This window comes from Mustelus asterias, chromosome 6 (assembly GCF_964213995.1).
Source record: "Mustelus asterias chromosome 6, sMusAst1.hap1.1, whole genome shotgun sequence".
Classification (NCBI taxonomy): Eukaryota; Metazoa; Chordata; class Chondrichthyes; order Carcharhiniformes; family Triakidae; genus Mustelus; species Mustelus asterias.
In genome coordinates this window covers 84,260,122-84,266,826 of record NC_135806.1, presented here as the reverse complement: position 1 = coordinate 84,266,826, position 6,705 = coordinate 84,260,122, and positions in this window count along the sequence as shown.

Genomic DNA, 6,705 nt, shown 5'->3' with positions numbered 1-6,705 from the left:
AAATGGGTGCAATGAGGTCGTTAAATTAACTCTCCATTTCTCTCTCTACAGATACTGCCTGGCCTGTCGAGTATTTTCTAGCATCCTCTGTTTTATTTCATGATTTCTTAATACTGTACACGCACTACTGTATTCAGATTTTCATGTTGCTCACTCCTGGTTTGCACTTGCTTGGCTGTTGACACTGATGCCTGCAGTTTGGATTCCAACCAAGCAGAACCCAGTTTACACGACTTGGTTCCTGCCTCTGTGGAACTTCAGCTGTTCTATTTAGGAGAGAGCTCTGTGTCTACGTGGGGAGAGTTGCCTCTCACCAGTTAGCAAATAAATGTTCAGGGAGTAGGACAGGACTGAATCCCTGCTCTTTAGACATTTCAAATAAATCAGGTAAGTTTACAAGTTGTTTGAGGGGTCCAGTGATTCTCCTGAGCACTTTCTAAGCCTCAGATGACACCACATTTACCTTCTATACAGTCGATTGCTATCATTTGCTGTTCACACCCGGCTACTTAAGGATCGTTGAAGACAAGTCAGTGGGTGGGTGATCAAACTGCTCCGAGGAAGCTGGTTGATCACATGATTATTTTAATGAGGCTCGGAGCTTCACTCTTAACTTGTCTTAAAGGTTTGACTTAGGCTGGCTAAATTTCTCAGGCCTCAAGAAACCCAGCAGCTAAAGAGAGGCAAAGACACCTTCAGGAAAAAGGTAAGTATCCTCAAAGCACTGCTTGTGGGCTAGGAGGAGCAGAAGTACTTCCCCCTCCCACACCTCTCTGCCCAAACCCCACCAACACCTCCCCCCTCCCCAAGGCCTGCAAGCTAACCTTCCTCCCTACCAACAGACCCTCCCAGCTGTGATCAAACTCCTCTATCCAAAGACTCTGGGAGAGGGAATTGGACCCCCCCCCCCCTCCGTCTCAGAGGACTGAGACTCTCCTTCCCCCAAGGATAAGACCATTCCCCTGGATCAGACCACTCTCCAGGAATGGGAGTCTGTCCTCCAGAGCTGAGTATTGGAATCTCATTCCCAGAATCAGACTCCAACCTTTCATTCCCTCACTACAGCAATGACAGACTCCTTACCTGCTCCTGCAGTCTGCTGCAGAGTGCCCTCTGCTTTGCAGGGAAGTAGCCTGTCAATCTGGCTGTCTTCAACACAGGAAATCTGTAGAAAAAAAAACTTCACTGAATGCAGGAAAACCAAAATTTCTGCCCTCTGTTTATGAAATGTACGCTCTGTCAATCCCGGGCCACTGAAGCAGAACTTCTACTGTCTGGACAAATGAAACAAGCCTGAGAAAGTGTCAGCTGCTAATCTGCATCAGTAGTGTTAATCATAATTTCACCACTTGTACAATCAGGGATCTGTAGAGTAGGAATGGTTGAGCTGGTGCACAGCAGAGTGTCTTCAGTTTCTTGAATGTTGTTGCTGCTGTAGTCATCTAACCTCATTCTCCTGAGCAGAGCGTCTGGATAATGGTGAGGTCTTATACGCTCAGGAGTGCAGCCATTTATCACAATGCATTCAGCCTCTGCCCTGCTCTTGTAACTACATTGTTGACATTGCTGGTCCAGTTACACTTAAGCCCCCAGAATGTTGATGACAGGGGACTCTATGACTTGAGTTATTAATGGCCAGAGTGCACTGCTTGTTCATTGTATTGTTGGAGATGGGCAATGGCTGGCACTTATTTGCTACCTACCACATATCAGCGCAAATCTCAATGTTCATAGACAGAATCCCTATAGTGCAGAAAGAGGCCATTTGGCCCATCGAGTCTGCACCGACCACAATCCCACCCAGACCCGCTAACCCCTCTAATCTACGCATCTCAGGACACTAAGGGGCAATTTTAGCATAGCCAATCAACCTAACCCGTTTACAGCAGGGTTGTCCTAGCCCTGCTGTAAACTGGAAAAGGTTACTTCATTAATGGAGGAGTGGTGAATGGAATAGTCAGCAAACAGCAAGCCTGGAGGGAAGATAATGTGAAGCACCTGAAACCACGAATAATTCCCTGAAGAATGTTCTGCCCTAGAAGTGTGATTTTTGGTTTCCAATATAATAAACATCTTCTTATGTGTCAATCATGATTTTATTTACTCTCTTGAGATTTATCCTCCGACAGTTGCTGCTACTGCTTTTAAAACCCCATAGGTGCATGAACTTGCCTATGGATCTGCATCCAGCATGTGTGCCTGCTATTGATCCAAAATAAGGAAGCTTGGTGCTGAGGTGAAGTGCTGATAGAAAAAATCTGATCTGAGGAACAGTGAGAGACTGAAATTGTCCCTTATCTAATAAAAGTAAGGTATTTTTTGCATGTCTCTGACATACAATTTCAATGTATGACAAATCCAGTTCTAATGTGAGAGTGTCTCCAGATTCCACAAAGATTCTGTTCAGGTACTTTTCAATTTCTCTATTTCTTTGTAGATTCCAATACATTCACAATGGCCATCTACAACAAGAGAGAATTTAACCATCTCTCCTTAACATTCAATGGCATTACCATTGCTGAATCCCTCACTAACAACATCCTGGGGGATACCATTGATCATACACTGAACTGAACTAGCCATACAAATACTATGGTTACAAGAGCAGGTGAGAGGTTGGAGTTCTGCAGTGAGTGACTCACCAATTGACTCCCCAAAGCCTGTCCAGCATCTTCAAGGCTCAAGTTTATTTGATTTGATTTGATTTGATTTATTATTGTCATATGTATTAGTATACAGTGAAAAGTATTGTTTCTTGCGCACTATACAGACAAAACATACTGTTCATAGAGAAGGAAACAAGAGAGTGCAGAATGTAGTGTTACAGTCATAGCTCAGGTGTAGAGAAAGATCAACTTAATGCAAGGTTCAAAAGTCTGACAGCAGCAGGGAAGAAGCTGTTCTTGAGTTGGTTGGTACGTGACCTCAGACATTTGTATCTTTTTCCCAACAGAAGAAGGTGGAAGAGTGGATGACTGGCATGCATGGGGTCCTTGATTATCCTGGCTGCTTTGCTGAGGCAGTGGGAAGTGTAGACAGAGTCAATGGATGGGAGGCTGGTTTGCATGATGGTTTGGGCTACATTCATGGCCTTTTGTAGTTCCTTGCTGTCTTGGGCAGAGCAGGAGCCATACCAAGCTGTGATACAACCAGAAAAAATGCTTTCTATGGTGCACCTGTAAAGGTTGGTGAGAGTCGTAGCTGACATGCCAAATTTCCTTAGTCTTCTGAGAAAGTAGAGGCGCTGGTGGGCTTTCTTAACTATAGTGTCAGCAAGGGGGACCAAGACAGGTTGTTGGTGATCTGGACACCTAAAAACTTGAAGCTCTTGACCCTTTTTGCTTCATCCCCATTGATGTAGACAGGGGCATGTTCTCCTTTATGCTTCCTGAAGACGATGACAATCTCCTTCGTTTTGTTGACATTGAGGGAGAGATTATTGTTGCCACACCAGTTCACCAGATTCTCTATCTCATTCCCGTGCTCTGTCTCGTCATTGTTTGAGATCCGACCCACTATGGTGGTGTCGTCAGCAAACTTGAAAATCGAGTTGGAGGGGAATTTGGCCACATAGTCATAGGTGTATAAGGAGTATAGCAGGGGGCTGAGAACACAGCCTTGTGGGGCACCGGTGTTGAGGATGATTGTGGAGGAGGTGTTGTTACCTATCCTTACTGACTGTGGTCTGTGAGTTAGGAAGTTCAAGATCCAGTCACAGAGGGAGATGCCGAGACCCAGGCCACAGAGTTTGGAGATGAGTTTTGTGGGAATAATGGTGTTGAAGGCTGAGCTGTAGTCAATAAATAGGAGTCTGACATAGGTGTCCTTGTTATCTAGATGTTCCAAGGTTGAGTGCAGGGCCAGGGAGATGGCGTCTGCTGTGGACCTGTTGCAGCAATAGGCAAACTGTAGTGGATCCAGGAGTCAGGAATGTAATGGAATATGCTCCAATTGCCTGTATGAGTATCAACAACACTCAGGAAATTCAACACCATCCAGTACAAAGCTGCCGGCACCCCAGCCACCACCTTTAACATCTACTTCCTCTGCCATCGACACACAGTGCCAGCAGCATGTACCATCTACGAGATGCACTGCAGCAAGGCTCCTTCAACAGCATCTTCTAAACCCACAACCTCTACTATCCAGAAGGACAAGAGTAGCAGATGCATGGGAACGCCACCAGCTGCAAGTTTCTCTCCATGGAACACAGCATCCTAACACTACAGTTCCTTCACTGTTGCTGGGTTAAAATCCTGGGACTCCTCCCTAACAGTGCTGCTACACCATATTGACTTGCAGTGGTTCAAAAAGATGGCTTACTCCACCACCTCAAGGGCAATTAGAGATGGGCAATAAATGCTGGCCTAGCCAGCAATGCCCACATCCTGTGAAAGATTTTTAAAAAAATTCTGTAATGCAATTTCATACATCTCAAATATGATTTTTCAATGTGTTTTTTCATTTGGGAATACAACATCTCTCTACCATTTATCTTAAATCCATTCCCAAAAATTGAGGGTTCTGATGAATTTTAACTCTGTTTTCCAATCATTTATCAGTCGTATTCTTGCATCATGAGCTGTCAGATTGATGCTATTGGGGATTACTTATTGCTTATAGCAATCTAATAGTTTTGACAGGTGTACACATTGACCAGATTTCACCACAGTATTAACAGGAAAACTGTCAGTGTTACTGCCGTTATTCCTCTGAAACTGACAACAACTCCAGACTCCACAAATGTGCAGTTAAACATGGAAGTTGTCAATGATTCTACACATCCCCAAAGGGGGCGATGTTGTAGTCAATAAATAGGAGTCTGACATAGGTGTCCTTGTTATCTAGATGTCCCAAGGTTGAGTGCAGGGCCAGGGAGATGGCATCTGCTGTGGACCTGTTGCAGCAATAGGCAAACTGTAGTGGATCCAGGAGTCAGGAATGTAATGGAATATGCTCCAATTGCCTGTATGAGTATCAACAACACTCAGGAAATTCAACACCATCCAGTACAAAGCTGCCGGCACCCCAGCCACCACCTTTAACATCTACTTCCTCTGCCATCGACACACAGTACCAGCAGCGTGTACCATCTACGAGATGCACTGCAGCAAGGCTCCTTCAACAGCATCTTCTAAACCCACAACCTCTACTACCCAGAAGGACAAGAGTAGCAGATGCATGGGAACGCATCCCTGTCTGTGATAAATAGAAATCACTGAATTGACAAAAACTTGTCCTTTAACATTATCAGGGTCAGATTTGTGCGGTCCAAACTACATCCAAATGGAAGCAGACAGCCCTACAGAAATGAGTTTGTCATGCATAGCGGTGTCCTGCCCCCATCTAGACCTGAGAAATCTTTGAGAGGCCACGGGGTAGCGAGATCCTGTAAACTCAGCCACTCTCCTGAACAGGCCAGGTAAGATCACCAAGGGTTTGCTAAAAGCCTAACTCTCTGCAAGATTTTAACTTCAGTGTGGGGCAGCCAGCATCTAGGAGCTGTCTTCCTGAGGCCAGCTGAAGGCAGGTGTGAACCAATTTGGGGGCAAGTAAGAGGCCTGAAAAGCTTCTGAAGGTAAGCTGAAATGTTGATCATACCGGAAAGGGCGACCTCTTTGAATTTAAAGTTGCAGCAGCCCATTCACAGGTCAGGGGAAGAGTCATCCAGTTTAGTTAGTCAGTCAATCACCCAGCATCGCTTGGGCAGCAAGGCTGTTTCAACTCCACTTGAGCACCCAGGAAGACTGCGGCTGGAAATGGGTGCTGCACCCTCAGAAATCAAGGTTAGCAGAGATGCCTGCACAGGAAGGGCATAACCCCAGGCATCAGGAAGCCAGAGGAAAGTGATGAAGGACACGAAGCAGGAGAAGACATTATCTTGAGCGCAGCATCTGCAGGCAGAGGCAGATGTAACCGGGCATGGCGAAGAACCAATCAGGAAGGAGGCTGCAACACTCTAGGCAGGTGTTCGCAGAGATTGGTGTTGTTGTCCGTGCGGACCTCACACCCCGCACCACGGATCACCAGACCCTGCTAATAGTCAAGGTATTACATTCTGTACCCCATTCAGAAGATAAGTTTTCAATGACTTGCTTTTGTTCTATCTGTTAACCAGAGTCTTTTTCAAGCTCACATGGACTGCATTACAAGCACTGTACCAGGATGCGTCTGTATTACGGATGACATCCCATTCTAGGTAGGGCAATGCAAGAACATGACCATAATCTGCACTTATTGATGCAAGAGGCACATAATGGAGGATTAGTGTTCAACAGTCTGAAATGCAGCCGATCAATTTCTTTGGTTCTATTTAATCCAGTGCAGGCATATGTCCCGATCCAAGTAAAGTAGAACATATTAAAACCATGTAAACTCTTCAAGATAAGGATAATCTTTGCAGGTGGCTGACTCTCTTTAATTTCTTGTCTCCATACACTGCCAATTTCGCTCCATTATTGCCTCAGGCCTCTCACCAGATACAGTGATCCTAATCCATCCTGCCACCACCTCCCTGGGACAGAAATATGGCAGGTGGGAGCCCTGTTAAAGGAGACAGATCTGACAGGTCAGGAAGTCTCCCGACTCCATCTTCCTGTCTATTCTACAAAAATCTAGCTCCCAAACTTCACCGAAATGACCTCCATTCCTGCAGCCACTGGATTCTTATTGGACAGGGAACCTGTTTCCAGATCAGTTGAGAGC